Raw genomic sequence first — 18,389 nt, 5'->3', positions numbered from 1 at the left:
CGAGGTTGCAAAAGGTTTTGTCGTCACCACAGATTAGTGTTTCTAGCGTACTATTGCTGGTACAGCATTCTTAAAGTCAGGGTGTGCAATTGGCTCCCATGCTCCCCCCTCAAATCTGACTGACCAGTGAGGCTGGAGCAGTTTACTGTGAAAAACACAGAGGAAAAAAAACCCCCATCATGCTGTAGAACTATAAAAGACAAAAAAAGACAGCGGCGCTTAAGTTAAGACAAATAGAGTCAATTAAATTACAAACCAAAATAAGACTTTGTTAAAACAACACATCAACGGATGAAGCGCTCTTATGTCTCGTCGAAATGTTCTTGATACTTTATACCCATTTTTAATGTTGTCGTGTTTTCAGTGCAAAGTCACTGCATTGAATGTGCGTAAACGTTGGTGCTGAAAGGACAGCGCGCACTGTCAGAGCTCAGCTCCAAACCTCTTCTTTGAAAATGCAACGCTACGTATTACCCGAGAGGTCATTTGGTCTTAATGCATTATAGACGCAGACAGGTTTTCTTTTTCAGGAAACAGTTTTTTTTTTTAATTTCAAAGTGTTTATTCATCTGTTTTTTTTTTCTCCTAACGATTTCAGTTTTTATGCTACTTTCTGACAAGTGGACAGCAGGACAATAGTTATTGGCATAGTTTGGGGAGGCAAAAGTCACGATTGAATGTGTCCCTCCTGCAGTCCTGGCTCTTCAGACAGTGTGCTACAGAGAGACAGAACATCTGGAGAAGACTCCTGACATCTGACTTTCACAAGAAAGACTTATGTGAACACACTATTCCCACACAACATTTGCAACAATTAAAGAAATAATAATAATATTAATCAACGTGTAGTCTAGTATTTTTTGTTTTAAAATTGTCCTCTAAAATGCAAACTTATGTAAAATGCTGAATCTAAAAGGAAAGCATTATCCAACCACTTCCCATAGAGAATAGTTTTGTTTTTGTTTCACTGCAGTATTTTGTCATGAAGGTTAGCACAGTCAACAGGGGGTGCCATTCTGCAATAACTGCACATCCAAAGCCTCCAAATGTTGTTCATATCTGTGAACAATAACAACAACATTTAGCTGGAATTTTCTGGATTTGAGGCTTGAAATCCTTCCATGTGGATGAAAATAGAAAGAACCTTCACTGTGCTACATTACCTAACATACTTAACTTTATGGATCTACACCACACAATGGAGTTAAAGGGACAGAAAGGCATAAAAGATAATCAACATGAGATGGGAGTTGTTGGCAGCCAGGCCAATTATGACACAACAGCTACACATTTTCCATAAAACACAGACAGGCAATAATGAATTGGTTGTTTAATTGATCAGTAAATAAAATGGATGGCTGATGTTTCCAGTGTTCTTTTAAAAGTTATTCAAAAGGGTAAGTAAAGACAGATGACTGGCTTTTTTTGTCAGGGAATTTTTTCACTTTTCTTGCTTCTTTAGCCCTGTTGGCTGTCTTCCTATTGTGACAGCTGCTGCTGGAGAATTCTACTGATCAACATGTTGTGTATATTATAAAATGTAACAAAACTAAGTCAACCACAAAAGTTACATTATGTTGTAAAATCAATTATTTGATTATCCAACCTTGTTTAACCCTTTTTCTCCAGCATTTGTATGACCTCACTAAAGTTGGATACAGTCACATGTGAAACTATTTAGTCCAGTGTGATAATGAGTAATGTTCATATGCTTTTTAAATAAACCTCATGTGGTAAACCTCACAAGTGCTGCTGGTTTCTAGATACAGATTGTCTCCTTCCTCTTTCCCTCCTGAACTTTGAGATTTTTTCTTTTTAAAGGAGTTTTAATTAGTTTTGAAGTTGCTTTTTCATGAATGTGCCTCTTTCTTCCTGAAATTCTTGTCCAAGTTGAGAATTTCACTTCCTCAGAGGTATTTTCTTAAGTATGTCAAAGAGCAAGTCCTTCTCAAATGTTGGCCACGGAAAAACAAATGTCAACTGCAATCAAAAAATTTTGTAATTGTGTTTTGGTTAATAGGGTCATTTATGCACAGAACTGATGGCTGTATCTTGAACATTCCTGGTTACAAATCCAACAATAATTTGTGTTAAGATAGGAACATTTTACTTGGATTGACTCAAAGGACCACTTCTCGAGCACTGCCGAGGTGCCCTTGAGCAACCCTAAAACTGCTCTGCTCTGCATAGCAAAGCAGCCCCACTCCACCAATCTCTCCACCAATGCACGTCTGTTTGTGCATACGTGTGATTAGGGCCCGTGTGTGAGAAGCATGTCCCTAAAATACATAAACAGGGCTGTTAAAGCATATTGTCTGTTGAAACCAAAACTACATTATTAATGAAAGAAAATTTAAACCAAAAAAGGAGATGAAGGTACTCCTGTAAGTGTTGATAGATAGATAGATAGATAGATAGATAGATAGATAGATAGATAGATAGATAGATAGATAGATAGATAGATAGATAGATAGATAGATAGATAGATAGATAGATAGATAGATAGATAGATACTTTATTGATCCCGAGGGAAATTCAAGGCATCCAGTAGCAGTATACAGACAGGCAGGACACAAGACATTAGTTACAATACACACCCGCTGTCCCCCCTCCCCTCTAGGTTGGTCACAAGAAAACCCTCTTAAATTACCGGTACCCCTAGTTATTTGTTCCATTATTATGAAAGCAATATTATACATGCTTTGACACAATTTCATTTTTAGAAAAGTGTAGGATTTTTAGACAAGCAGACTTTTTTAGATCAACAGTGAGTAGAATGTTATCATAAATTGCCTAGTTAAATGTGATCTGCGTTAACAGAGAGCAGAGAGGCAGAGAGCTGCTTCTGCTTGTAGACATATTGAAATTACCCCATTAAACACTTGTGCTTTTATGTCACTGGTTATTAGAGTTCTTGTCTGTTATCGTAAGCTTTTGCAATCATGAAAAAACTGTTGTAAGTAGAGTCAAACGTGCAGCTGCAAGAAAATCACTATTCTTCACATGTTGCACAATCAAATATTTGTATGTGACTAAAAAAGTCACAAACAAATGATTTACATTCGATTTAACTACACATGCTCAAGCTCTTACTGGAGGCCAATACTTGTTATATTTTATCTTACCTCCAATTCATATTAATCATATAATTGCATTATAATAGGAAGTCAAAATCTTTCATAAATTCATAAATGCAAAACATTTGCTCTGTGTTGGATGCATGTGTTCTTTATTAAATTTTTGGCTCAAGGAAAGTAAAAAGAGAGCGAACATTTTCTCCTATAACACTTTGAATCTTCAGACAAACACATATCATCAGTTGTGTTACGGCTTCTAGTGTAGTTGACAGGGCTGTGGTGAGCACAACTTGTGCAATCTCTATCTTTCTGCCAACCTTGTACTCCTTACAAGCTGCAGCCATATGTTCTGTGCTGTTTGAAGGACAAGTCTTGTTACCATAACTGTCTCTCTTTGGTGTGTCCTACATCATCAGGGTGGCGAACATATAAATCATGTTATAAGACAAACAACATTTGAATCCAACCACTTGACTCCAACATTGAGTGAGCATGATCGATGAAATTTTCTGATGCAACGTGGGAACTATTATTTCCTTTGAATCATAGTAGAGCTCACTGCTCAGGAATGGAAGAGTTGCAGAAATGTGTGTAGTTTTTGCAAGGAGGACTTTCAGCTACCACTTATTGGGGACAACCCTTTTGGTAGATTTGACATTCATACTGCTGACAAGGAAAAAGGGGTTTAAGTTGGCTCAGTCAATTAGTAGGTTAGGCTCTTGTTGGAAATACAAGAAGAGGCGGTTTTCTGCATGATTATAGTAAAACAAAACAAAAAGGGGGGACTGAGGTTAGACTGTCCTCCTTCTTGGAAAGTCTATACAACTGGAGGATACAATTTGTCATCAAGGTCACACATGAAAGGAAAAACCTGAACAAGGGAGTGATGAAACCATAACAGACGCAAAACATTCAACATGTGATTTATATTCAAGTAATCCTGGTGATATGTACAATTTAAACATGTTAAAGCCAAGACCATCTTGGAGGCTTTAAGTATTACTACATTTTTGGCAGCCGTTCATGACAAATCTGCCTGAGCACCTGTGAGATTAGTAGTGTTGCTGAGATTTTCAACATCTGCAAAGAGAATTTGTTACAATTTTACTGTTTGAGGTTCTCTGTGTGTGTGTGTGTTTGTGCGTGTGCGTGATATGTACTGAACTATTATTATGCAAAAACATATTGAAAACCCCTTTTAAACTGGACCACCTTGTGTATCACCTTGTGTATCTGGGATGGCCCTGATACACAATACCAATGGATCCAAGAAGTATTTAGATGGAAAAAAAAACATATCTTTTAAATATCTTCAGGAGGTGAGGCACATTCTTGACAGATGTTATATTTAAAAAGTGTAAACGCATCCATTGCCTTGCCACTAGTAGGAAATGTTAATCTCCCACAGACTGTGGAAAAAGCCTGTACGAGCCGTGTCCTCTAGGATAATAGCAGCTGAAGGTAAAATTACACTGAAATTAGCCATCGTTTGCCCTGTCTCGGTAAAGCCACAATTTCCACCTTTTTAGCACACACTGTACGATGAGTTTAGTCTGTACATGAGTGGAAGAGGCCTGAATGAGACGCTGAAACTTTGGTCTCTCTCTGCGCTTCATGACTCATCCATGTGTTTATGTGCTCTCTTTATAAGAAGTGTAAACGGCGGCCTGAGAGTTCAGCAGTGCAAAAAAATATATTTCTCAAAAGGGCTTTGGGAGACACTTATATGGTCAGATGAGTCATCCTACACCATATGCTAAACCATTAGGTTCTCCTATTTCAATGTTTTTAGAGTGTATCTCTCTCTCTTTCTCTTTCTCTCTTGCACTCTCATCTGTTGTATTGTTTTCATGTTTGAAGTAACTTTTATGTTTTGATAGGTCACACCTCATAATTTACTCCCTTAGACATTAGTGGTTCTGTTGCTCGATTAGTTGCTTGATTGTCAGCCAGATTGGCTCCATCATGTTATGGGTCCCTTTTTGACCCTGATTCACCCTGCCATCATGTTTTATAAAACGCACAGAAAGCATTTCATCCTTGGCAAAGGACTTTATTGGGATGAATGTTAAGGCTATTTACATCATCAGTGTTAACTGAAAAATAATGGTAGAAACATAAAACAAATGATTTTTATTTTTCCTCACACATTTTGTCATATAAATACAGTTTTGTATGAACCTTATGTTCTGACTATGGTTTCAGAGCTGTGTCCTTCACATTTAGATTACCGTAAATTCCGGACTATAAGCCGCTACTTTTTTCTCACACTTCGAGCACTGCGGCTTCTACTCCGGTGCGGCTAATGCATGGATTTTTCTTGGGGGACAATGAGCTTCTGCCGCAAAAACATTTGACTTCGTCACGTCGGATCTTAATATCAGTTATTTTGCGCTTCATGCACGCACCCTCATCATGGAAAACACACGGAGAAATACATATGATGCAGTTTTCAAGTTAAAGGCGATCGAGCTGGCTGTCAAAGAAGCTAACAGAGCTGCTGCACGTTAAGATGACACTGACAGCGACAACAGAGACTGAGGAAGTGAGTAATGAAGTCATTCTGAGGCAGTGAATGGATGGACTTTTTCTTGTGAAATATATTACGGTCATCTTTTTCATCAGCCGTGTTACAGACACCGTCGGCTAGGCTTCGTATTGTAACGGTTCATGTTGTAAAGTCAGTAGTTGATAATGTGTTCATAATTCCGATTATGTGGAGAGTCAGTGAATGCACCAGCGAGAACGTGTTGAGTGGCTGTATGAGAGAACGCTGGGGGAGAGAGTTGGATTGTTACGGCAAGTTATGTGTTGCTCTCTGCTGTAAACGGCGTGGTCACGGCCGACAGTGATCGGGTTATTAAAAGTTATTTTTTGAACGCTCTCGTCTTCCTTTAACGTCCGTACGGACGCTACAGTATTTGCGGATGTTACCGGTAGCCTACGTCTGTGTAAATAGCTCTTGTTATAGCGTGGACACCTGCGGCTTATAATCAAGTGCGGCTTATATATGTACAAATACATTTATTTACTTATTTTTAGCCGGTGCGGCTTATATCCAGGTGCGCTCAATAGTACGGAATTTACGGTACCTATGATCTTTATGATGTGGATGAAGAGTTGAAGAGGTGTATTTCGATCCACCCATAAGTCCTCGATCATCATCCATCCATCCGCTCATCTATTTGTACATCCATTAGCCATCCATCCATCCATCCATCCATCCATCCATCTAAACTACATTTCACTTAATAAAGCATTCCTTGTTACTGAAGTTTAATCTGTTTCTTCACATGACTGTGTTCTATGGCTTGAACTTATTGAACCAAGGACGCTAAACTGCTTGGTTTCCTCACACCTTACACTCCTGTTGTAAACATTCTAATCCTTGCTAGTGTCGAGCTAGCTTGATAAGTTCCTTTCTTTTTTCTATAGACAAAACTGTTTTCTATTACATGGGACTGTCTTTCTCTGATCAATTGTGAGGAGAATGTTTTTAAGGGTTAAGCTTGGACATTGCTAGCTCATTTAACAGACAGCTACGTTTCTACTAGCTTTGTCCAATGTACAAATTATTGGAGCTTGGAGCTCCCTTGGAAAAGATGCAACGCCTGATAGCAATACAGGCCAACAACTCAAGCTGCACTGACTTCAAACTTGAAATTATCAATCACCTGACAGCGCTACCTTCCAATTGGCCTTCTAAGATTTCCCCAGATTTCCCTATAATCCACCTGTAGTATCTGTTGAGGAAATTAGTAAGACCTGACTTCATACAAGAATGACTCAGGAGACTTGGATGACTTAAGTTTAAAAAGTTAATACGACTTCTGAGGAGAGTGAGCTAACAAAACACATGTATCCCTGTGTCTTGCTGAGTCAGTTCTGCTAGACTTTTCCATGGACTTTGCATATATATAATATAGACGTTATTGATGTCAGGGTCATAATGACCCACCTATACTAGTCTGTGATGTCTTGGACAACTTGGAGCAGACACTTAGTCTACCAAACATCAGATATGAGGGATCCTGGACAGGTTAAACTGTTTTCTCATCAAAGCTGAGCTCTATCAGAATCCAATCCAGTCTGTACATTTAAATCTAAATAAGAACAGAAATTCCACCACAGTATCTGTCTGGATGGGTTAATATATCATATCATCACTCCTCAAATGTCTACCTATTAAATGATCAGCTAGGAGCAAAGAGGTCAAAGCCGACACAAACTATGTTCTGCTGCTTGCAAAAGTCTGATCAACATAACCGCTAAAGATCTTGACTGGGGTGTAACCAGCTGGGACCCATCCACATATCTTGTGGGTCAAGTGGGCAATCACCAACTTAATTAATCAGGGATGTATTAAAATGCCAAGGCCTTTCAGTGATTAAAAGTCAGCAATAAATGTTTAGAAATGGGTTGAGCTGGCTTGCTTTTGGATTGTTCATGCCAAGCTTGAACTTCAGTACCATCCATAAAAAGGTGTCAATTTGCTTTTGCTTTGTTGTTTATATTCTGTTCTACTAAAGAAAAAAAGAAAAAAAAGGTGTCAATTTGGCAGCAAAAAATCCCTGTATTTATAGCTTAGTGTAGCAAGGACTTCATGTTAAATAAAGTAGCAAATGCCTCAAATGATCACTTGTTTTTATTGTTAGAAGAAGTAGAAATCCAGAACAATTCACGCTATATGCTATTTTTCTGTATATCCATGACATAGTTGGATGACAGAAAATCTCACTAAACAATGTCCAAGGAAAGTGAAACATGTTTTTGAGGTAATTGAGGAGGATTTCAGCAGCAGTCTAAGCAGAAACGCCCAGACTTCCCTTGCCCCAGACATCTCCTCTAGCTTTTCCGGTGGGACCCCGAGGCATTCCCAAGCCAGCCAAGAGACATAGTCTCTCCAGCGCGTCCTGGGTATGCCCCGAGGCCTCCTCCTCGAGGGACATGCCCAGAACACCTCCCTATGAAGGTGTCCAGGAGGCATCCAGAACAGATGCCCAAGCCACCTCATCTGACTCCACTCAATGTGGAGGAGTAGTGGCTCTCTGAGCTCCTCCTTGGTAGCCTAGCTCCTCACTCTATCTCTAAGGGTGCGCCCAGCTACCCTGTGAAGGAAACCTGTTTCAGCCGCTTGTATCCAGGATCTCGTTCTTTCGGTCATGACCCAAAGCTCATAACCATATGTGAGGGTAGGAACGAAGTTCGACTTGTAAATCGAGAGCCTTGCTTTTAGGCTTAGCTCCTTCTTCACCATGACGGACTGATACAGCTACTGAATGATTGCAGAGGCTAACAGGCACCGGGAACAGGTCCGACTTACTGCCATCAATGCCCTTAGCAAAAGACCCCGGACGCCATACTCTTGGAGCACCCCCCCACATAACGCCTTGGAGGACAGGGTCGAACACCTTATCCAGATCTGTAAAGCACATGTGGGCGGGTTGGGCGAACTACGATGAACCTTCGAGCATCCGATGGAGAGTGTAGAGCTGGTCCAGTGTTCTGCAGCCAGGACAAAAACGGCGTTGTTCCTCTTGGATCCGAGGTTCAACATCATTTATTTTATTTTTTTAATTGCATCAAGGTCTGGATCTCATGTTCTCCCAGTCATGAAGCTCAAAAACAAAAACATTAAGAACAAGGAAATAATCTTTTCCTTTGCCAGATCTTTGTGTTCCTAGACTTCTGGCTGAGTTTTTTCTTTTGATCATCTGGTAATTACTGTTAGCTGTCTTATGCATGATAATTCTTTATATTGTATGTGTTTGCTATTATTATGTTATTAACCTGCATGGTTCCTGTGCGCTAACCTTGGGCTGAAACATCAGGTTTTGGTATTCTGTCTTGGCTGACAGTGACCACATGTTTGCTGCACGCTATTAGTACAGATGGCTGATTTCTTTTATGTGCAACAAACTTTGACGTTTCTCCCAAAGCTGAATAAAAAGGCAAAGATGCATGACAGTGAGGGTGTGATGACTGAGAGCTGCAATGAAAGGTTTGTTGGTTTAGTCTCACTGATGAATGAGACAACACTGTGGAATTTGTTTGTTAGTCTGTCCAAGATACTGCTGCGTCTCCCATTTTCCAATTTCCGCGACTGAAGATTTGCATTGTTTACTTATTCAAGGAAGTAGAAGAGATGACACAGGGACAAGAACGCTTTGCTGAGGTAATTCCCCACACATAAAAGTGAAATGGGAGCATCCGGATGGTATTTCTGATCTCATACAGTGTCTCGCTTTTCTTTGGTATCCACACAGGATTAGTCATGTTTCATCATCTGAGCCAGCATCTCCAGAAGGTCAAGATAAGGTGGCCTTCGTACTCTGCAAAAAACTTGCCCTTAAGGAAAAATCCCTTTTTGAATTGGGCCTGAAAAGGATTTAGATTTAGCTGGGGTTTTTTTCTTTCCTTCCTCACCCATACGCTACGCAGCCTTCACCACCAGAAAGCCCCTCAGAGAACTCACACACACACACACAAAACATTATGACACTATGTTTTCAATGGATAAAAAGGTTTCAATGCAGCACATCACAGTGTTTCCCCTACCATTATCACTGTTTAAATGTGTAAATCTTTTTTGAAGATCACTGTGCGTTATACATTCACTATAGCTACACTATATAGCCTCAATTTAAAATATTTTCAATATCCTTTTAAAATGTCTCTCTTATATCCAGAATCCAGTTGCCAACCGCACACAGCATGTTTCAAAGGGAAGCAGCTCTACCCAGATACTGAGGATATCTTTCTCCCAGGGAGCAATTGATACTAACACCCTTTTCCTGCAGGCCCTTGACCATTCAACATCCCAGCGGTGGGATCTAAAAGCTAAAGACAAATGGGAGGAGAAAGATGGGAGAGAAATCTGGGTTGCATCAGCTCAGTGTTTGCAAATGTTTAAGAGAGTGAGATTTTTTTTTTAAAATGGATTTCTCCGGGGAGATTAGATGTTATTGTTTTTATTGGATTACGCTGGAACATGTGCTTCAGCATGAATCCATATGCTGAGCCTGGAAGAAATGTTCGAAAAAAGACTTAGAGAAATACAACCGAGTGAGATGACAGTTAATTCTTTGAAAATTCTTGCTTGTCAAGAGTGTGTTCTCAAGAAATGACCTCGCTATTGCTGTATGGAAAAAGCACTCAGACATGGATCAGTTACTGTAGCTGGAGCCATCAAGAGGGAGACAATTCTTTGGAATAATGGTTGTGCATATGCTATCATCTATGTCCATAACATTTACTTAATCGTTTACTTTGAGCACTGGAGGGCCCAGACGTTATCCTTACCTGGCCTATGGATTAATTACTGGAAAAATATAGAAGTATGCCACAAATATTTTCCAGATCAGTGTGATGTAATAATCCTCTGACAGTCTTTAGCTACAGTACGTTTCATGTGACCCTGATGGAGGGATTATAGTTAGCAGCACGTTATTTCTAGCTGGCCCCTTCAGTCAAGAGATTTTTTTCTGACACCATCCTGATCAGCCCATTGAGCTTTGACCAATTTCTCCAAAAAAATCTTGAAAATGATAACACACCTAAATACAAAAAAGGTCATCAAGAGTCCTTAGTCTAGTTATTTCTCTTTAACTATTTCTTGTTCTGGGTTACTATACTCTATAGTCACTTGACGAGTGGATACAGTATTCCTGTTACATCTGCTTGTCCTGATGACAGAGCGGGAAAACCTGACCTCAACTCAGAAACATGATATTTTTATGGCGGGATGCATCCACAGCAATAATGTTGTGTTTTGCTGTGCATCGTCGCCGTGCAGATACTTTGCCCTGCTATTGAGCACAGTGCTCCTTTGGGTAAATCAAAACTGACTCCTTAACATACTTGCAAAGAAAAAGAAATACTGAAATAGCCAAGTGGAATGAACAAAAATCTGAAGAGAGACCCTAAAAATACAAATGGGAGAAGGAAAAAATGTTGAAAGGGAAGGCCCAAAATAAGGAGCATAGTGATAGAAAACAAGATAAGCGAAGAGCGCAATGAGGACAGATGGTTAAAGGGCATTATTGTTTTTAATGAAGGCTACGTGTTTCAATATAAAACTCAAGCAATTGTAAAGATGGTAGATGGAATGAACAATTAATTAATGAAGTGACGTATAGATAAATAAATGAACACATTTCTTATCTGAAATGAAAACAAAGATATCCTGCTCCCAAATTGCACGGACTCCCTCCGAAAAGGTCTGAGAGTTGTACAAACCTTGGAGAGAATATTGTCACAACCTGGCTCAACGGTAGGTGACAAAATAGGGAGACCACACATAGTATGTAACATCATTCAAAATGTTATTTAACAAGGAGAACACAGCCAAGAAAAAAACAGGAAGAGGCCAACCCTGAGGCCGTCACAATATACATTGGGTCAGCGCCCTCCTCAGGATCTTGAAGTGATCCAAACACACAAAGGGGAAAAATAAATCAATGAAAAATAAATAAAATAAAAACACATCATTTTAAATGTGGGAGGGGGGTGGCTTTTCCCTAGCCTGCTCCATCCATCTTCCATTGAGAGCTATAGCTGGTGCTGCTAGGGGGCCTTATGTGCAGGGGCCTTCTTGCATGACTCCAAGCGGTCCCTGTGACCCCCCTCTTTTTTTCTGAATTATGACATGTATGAACCTGATTTATGTGCATGTACGGTATGTATATATGTTTGTATGTCTCTATATTTATTTATCTATCTATTATTGAAACTGAGTTGTTCAGTAACGTTGAATTGCCTTTAATGTGACTGAACGTTACACTTCGCCAGTAATAAAGCACAGGAAACTGACAGGAAAAACAAGATTAGGATTCACAAAACATACATAAACACACCATTTGCTCACATTTCTTTGTGTATATTAATTTTTTTACCATGTCCTGTCAATGCGGTAATAGCTTCCCTATGTAGTGCCTTACTTATAATGTACTCCAGCACATTTTAAAGCTGTAAATTTAGTTATCATAGTTTAATGAGACTTGAGAAGATTTAGTACCAGTATTTCAAAGAACACAACTTTTTCTTTCCCTTCCAGTGGCCTCACTCTATTTAAACTTTGAAAGAGTTTCAAAGGAAATCACGTTCCTGTGGTGTCTCTCAAGAAAATAAGTTAAAATCATGTTTAAAAAAGGACAATAAATAAACAGCCCATATTTTGAACTTTCAGTCAACTCACATAACTTAAGGATATCAGTCTGCTTTCCAGCCCCCAGCATCACTGAGAAAACACTAATCAAATGAACAATTACTTTTTAAAGAAAGGTCTGTTTTTATTAAATGTGTGTTTTTTGTTTTTATTTTGGCAGATATGTACTTTTTTTTAATTCTATCATTTAAATACCACTTAGGACCTTTTTATGTAGATTTGTATATAAAGTACGGAGAACTTGAATAATACAACAATTTAAACATTAAAATGAAAACTCAGTGATGCTTATGAACACAGCCATTCTATTCAACACTGTTCAGATTTTTAATTTTTTTAAATAGTAAAGTATGCCATTTTCTGCAAAATACGAATTATATTACAGTATATTCTTCCAAACACAGAAGGAACATATTGCCTTAGAGGAAAAAAAATAATGAGATGCAAGACAACTAGTAAATTACCCTCCTTGTGTCTCACTCCTCTCCACTCCTCAGCATCAAAGGAGATCACTTTGGTGTATGTGTACCACTTTAGACTACAAAGGTTTAATGGAAACATAGGACGCAATATTAAAAGGGAGTTAACTAAAGACACTGAATTAAGAACTTCAGGGAATAACTTATCTTTATTTACTTTAGTTGTGATAGCTATTTTCCATTAGAACAAAGGCGTATCGACCCTATGCAGCTAAGTTAACAATTTATTTTTCATAGTATTACCTAAGGAGCAAAAGCCTGCTTTTGATCTGCCTGTTATTTAAATTTTTTGCTACGCTCAATGATAATTGAAAATGACAGAAGTTAACATAAGTCTAAATTTTTAAACCCCTGCACATATTTATATCAGATGGGTTTTTTTTTTAAAGAAAATCAAAACTAATTGTGACCCATGGTGCTTTCCAGCCTGTCATCGTTAATGATTCAAGTTTGGCAAGTGCCAGATTACACTTTACACTTCAATGTTTAAAAAATCTAACATTGCCCTTAAAATTAGTGCAATCAAGGAAAACATGAGCAGTTTGAGTGAACCATTAAAGCAAGACTATTAGTACTGTATATATTTTACTTTAAAAGCAAAAACAAAACAAAATGCTAAATACTGTGACAGCACATACTGGTGTAAAGTCTTCAGTACTGCTCCATAAAAGCATGTTATCTTACTGATCAATGACTGTCACTACTTCAGAGCCTCTAATGAGATCTTGTTTTGTTGTGATAATCATTGTGTTGGATGGTTTTGTTTTGTTTTAATTATTACATCTCATTCATTCACATCATTCACTGGTCTCGGGAGGTAGTGGCTCTCATTGCTGGTAGAAATGTTTTGCATATTTTATGTGAATGGCTTTGAATCGGGAATGCAGTCCTTAATGATCAAACCTGTCTATTAGAAGTAACATTGTATACTACCAATGTCTAGCAGCAAGTAAGGTATCAGAAAATGAATGCAGCATAGATTAAAAACTAAAAGATGGGTTGTACAGTAGGTGGAGGTTGGACCTCTTCTGATGTGTTTTTCTGTGTGAACAGCCCTCTGTAACAATATGTGATACATTTCACACAAGTTAATAGTTGAACTGGAGCCTGGCTTCTCTATGTTTGTTCTTATTGTCTATTTTATTTTATTTGTTGAGAGGATATAAAAAAAAACCTCTACAATGTGCACAGGAATCCCCACCAGTGCAAGCCCAGCTAAAACATTGTTATTTATTGATAAACAGGTCGAAAAAGGGAAGTACACAAACATTAAACTTCAGGAAGCTAGGTAAATACCAACTGTTATGAGAGGATAAATAATTCAATGCAGCAAGCAAGACATAAAAAATGTATTACCTCAGGCACAGATATATATCGGGTGTTATCTATACTGTTGCATTTAGACTGACAGCTAGTAAAGCCTGAATGCTCGATTCGTGATAACAGTTTTTCAGTGTTTCCCCCTCTGTTAACTCAGCCAGTGTCACTTTCAATGATTTTAAAATGAATCTTTATTTTTTAATTGACAAGGGGCTTGACTTAAATATTACACAACAGAGCACCTGAATAGTCTCGCTGTTCAAATGATTGTAGGCGTTTTTGATAAACATAAACTCTTAATCCTTTTGTGAGTCCACTGGATAAAGAGTCCGGTCTCATATGAGGTAAAGGCTTGTCGTGTGCATCAGTTTTTTTCAAGTTTGTCACGACTGTCGAAGCAGCTGAGACCTCCACAGGTCCTCCCAAATGTTCTTGAAATTGTTGCCAAAAATAAAGTCACAAAGACAGTAATATTAAAAGTAGAACATTGTTGACTTTTTAGGGCAGCTTGCGTTCATACTCACAGATGATGTGGGAAGTTACCGCCACAGTTTCAACATCTTGTCAAATTATGGTAATTTGTTGGACAAGCCAGTTTTCCACTGATTTGATTATTATGTGGCTTGTTGTTCAAAGTTAAAGCATCTTCATTTAACAACCACAGTCACAGGTGCAGTTTGGAGTTAAGGTAAAGGCTATCTTCCTCTTGGACTGTTGCTTTTTTTCTTTTTTTTAATCCTAAAGCTGAACTACTTACAGAAGTGTGTAGAACTGTTTAATTTTAATACCTAACATCTTTCATTTTCCTCAAAATGTATTTTTCCAGTCTTCCACCCCTCATTTCTGTTTCCTCCCCTCCTGCTGTAGATAAGTGCAGTCACTCTGTGCAGGGGCCAGAAAGAGGGGACTTCTGTCTGGGAGGATAAAGAAAGTGTCATGTCAAATAGACAAACTGTCTATCCCACAGTGTCTGACAGACCTAACAGCAAGAGAAATAAACATGTAAAGGTTTAAAAGATGTATGCCCACCATTTTTAGACTTGGAGAGATAAAAGAAAGATATATGAAGTGAGAGGAGAGACATTAAAGGACAGGAGCTGATGTTCACTGATGGAGGATTACCTTACATGATTTATCTCAAGAAAGATCCTTAAAATCACATCTGTAATAGAAATTGTTATTTTAGTGATTTATAAGGCACATTAATTTTAATAGTCAATAAATGAATCCATTAAATAAGCTCATTAATGAAAGAGGTTGGTTATATGGTTATTATTACTGTATGACACAACGTACTCCATGTTTTTGGAGCAACTAGCAATCTAATTCAGTGTTTTCAATCTGTCATCATCATAATGATTCAAATGTGTTGAGACAAAAAAAGTCTAATCGCAAGTTTTTTTTCTCCAGATGTTTCCATTTTCTGATCACTGAAAGCTCTTTACTCCAAGTCAATATAAAAAAGGAACACATGTATTTTTAATATTTTTAACCATAACTCAAAAGGCTCCATTGGCAGAGGAAGATCATATAATGTGTTATAAACATGTTTTTTCAGTGAAGAGATGAAATGCGCTGTTTCAAGAATAAACTTCTGCTGTATTTTTTTATTGATAGAAAATGTGAAATGTGTACTTTCTGTATTTATCTATTGTCATTGTTTTTGTGGGGATGCCACAAACATGAGACATCTGCTTTACCAACTGAGCTAAACCTGCACCCCTGTTGTTAATGTTTTTATTAATATACTGTACATATTTTTCAACATGTCATGAATGTCCGGTGCATTCTTTTATTTCTTGATGACACTTGTCCTTTACTTTGAGATGCTGATGCATGTGAGTTTCCTAAATAGGAGATCAATAAATGAAGCCTATATTGTCTTATAAATGCAGCTGTTTTCTATAACTATACAGGCGTTAGAAGCCTATATGTCTTACTCTTTCCTTTGTGGATACTTGCGACTGTATGAGGCTTTTATAGCACCGAACCCCAAAACTGCTCTGGAGCGCTCGCTGTGGGCAGCCCCCTCACTCTGAGACCTCTCCATTAATGCATGTCACTGGAACCCTGTTTGTGCATGAGTGTGTATCTCGGCCTATGTGTGTGTCATTAGACAGAGTGTAAAAAACCGAATTTCCCCTCGTGGGATTAATAAAGTGTAACTTCTTCTAAAAATAACAAAAAACCCTTGAGATTCAGCAACCAACACAACTGATGAACTGTAGTGAACTCGCAGTGGTGTCTTGTGATAGGATGATTGGCTCAAGATATTTCTTTGCTTTTCATTCATTAGTCAAAGCCAATAAAGTGACAAGCAGATACACTTTAGTGTGTTGTTTCCACCAAACCGATCCACACTTTTTGTCAGAAGATACACTTCTTCTACATGCCATTTAACAATAGCTCAGCTAAGTCGATCAGTAGGCAGGATGCTCTACGTTTCATTAAACACAACATTATGTCAAATGGTCTGAGACCACACTATGTGAGGTCCTCTGCGGCCTAAACTACTCACCACAGAAAATAGTCCCTTTAAACATCCATAATAGATACAGGTTAACACAATGCATGACTGAAATGCATATTGTAAAGGCTGTGGTATGGAGGATCATTAAATGAAAGTCATCAATAATTCATGACTATGGGTGATGTATGCCTTGGTTGTTGCGTGTCTATCTCTACAATAATGTCTTTGTGTTTCATCTGAGTCATCACATGTCGTCATAGGCCTCGTAGTATCAAGACAATGGCTTTGGTTTATTTAATTAGAGATGACATCATTCCTTCTGCCTTCATTCATCTACATTTTGAAAGAAAGTTATGGTGACCGCTTTACCACAAATTCTATTATCTTGGAAATTCTATTACAGCATCTGCGTGGGTAAAGCAAATAACCAATATTTTTTTTCTGACCAAGAACATTGGGTGCAATGTCATTTGTCAGCCCACACTGTTTTTCTGTTTCTGTGTGCATAGCTGATGAATGTGTAAATATATTTTTTGAGGAAGAAAACAGCGTCTCGTCTCCTCTTCATTGAAAGTTGTGACACGTGTTTCTTCTGTAGAAAAAAAGGAGAAAAGGGGATTTTCAATCCATGCCTTTAACGTCCCAGCATCCCTCTCTCATCTCTCTTTTCATCTCCGCCTCTAGCAGAACACCCTCTCTGTCAGGAGGTTTTGCAGGTTATGTAAACACCCATAAACTACAACACCCTGTCATGTAGAGGGAAATTACCCCAGTGATAGAAATGTCTATGTAGGGGAAACATCAGGAAGAGAAGGTCTTCTCATCTCAGATGGAAACCTCGGCAAACATGGTTGCTGACGCAAACCAGGTGTCAGCTGTGGGGAAGACAGGTCTTCACAGTTATTTTCAGACCAATGTTAGAAATAATTGCTTGACAAAACTGTCGATTTTTTATAATTTTGTACCAGAAATGTCAACAGAATAAATGGGAACATTTTGATTCACTGAAACAATGGAAGACTGAAAAAAGGGAACATGGTGTGGCAGATATTAGCTCCTCAGAGGCCTTAATTAAACCTCTTCATGGTGTTCCTCTCCGTGGCCAGACATTTTCCAGACGTGGGGAGACAAGTGAGAGATTTCTATGATTTTTCTGGTGATTGGTTGGCAAACTTGACACAAACTGATGTTCTTGAATCTGTTATTCTCCAACTGGGGTCAACTGGGAGTTAAAAGCTAACAAACAGATACTGATTGGAAAATATTGATTGAGATAAATGATAAATGTTTCTTCAATCTCCAGATGAATTTTAAGTGTCTGTTTCTGTGAATTTTAGTCATGCCAATTGAAATATGTTTTTGGAAAACTTTAAACTTCTGAAAAGAAAAGTTTGACACATAAGGAAATAATTTGGATATAACTGGATTTTGACAAAACCAAACTAGGCCATAAGTATAAATGTTGACCATTTCTATACAGCTGTTATTGTCTGAATTGGCTGCCTTCGGGTAGGTGACAGATGATGTGCACGTTGCTGCTTTTCTTTTAGTACATTTCTCACAGCAAAGATTGTCAGTGGGTGATACACTAACATATGTCCTGGGTGAATTTAAAAAAATACATAATAATACATTTTATATATTATTAAGCACTTTTCAGGTACTCAAAGACAAAAAAAAGGATATGAAGATATTATTTTATATATATGAAAAAACAGACAAACAGCACATTAAATACAGGTCAACACGTAAAAATAAACACACAAGCACAATATCACAGCAGAGTTTTGCATTCTGGGAGTTGCAGTCTTTCATCCGCATGAGCCAAAAAAACACTTCCTGCCTTTTCTCAGTCATGAAGGCACCAACTTAAAAAT

General features: G+C 38.2%; 1 protein-coding gene across 1 annotated transcript in view; it reads left to right on the top strand.

The window, feature by feature from the left end:
* The first annotated feature begins 5,593 nt into the window (after window positions 1-5,593).
* The window catches only part of gpr6 (G protein-coupled receptor 6), a 119,745-nt gene continuing 106,949 nt past the window's right edge, over window positions 5,594-18,389 (top strand). Inside the window, exon 1 of the mRNA XM_079354164.1 lies at window positions 5,594-5,622. The gene's annotated coding sequence lies outside the window, so the exon portion shown is untranslated. The remainder of the gene's footprint in view (window positions 5,623-18,389) is intronic.

This window comes from Symphodus melops (genome assembly GCF_947650265.1).
Source record: "Symphodus melops genome assembly, chromosome: 1".
Classification (NCBI taxonomy): domain Eukaryota; kingdom Metazoa; phylum Chordata; class Actinopteri; order Labriformes; family Labridae; genus Symphodus; species Symphodus melops.
Note: the sequence above shows the minus strand (reverse complement) of the source record. Positions and strands in the feature narration are given on the sequence as shown.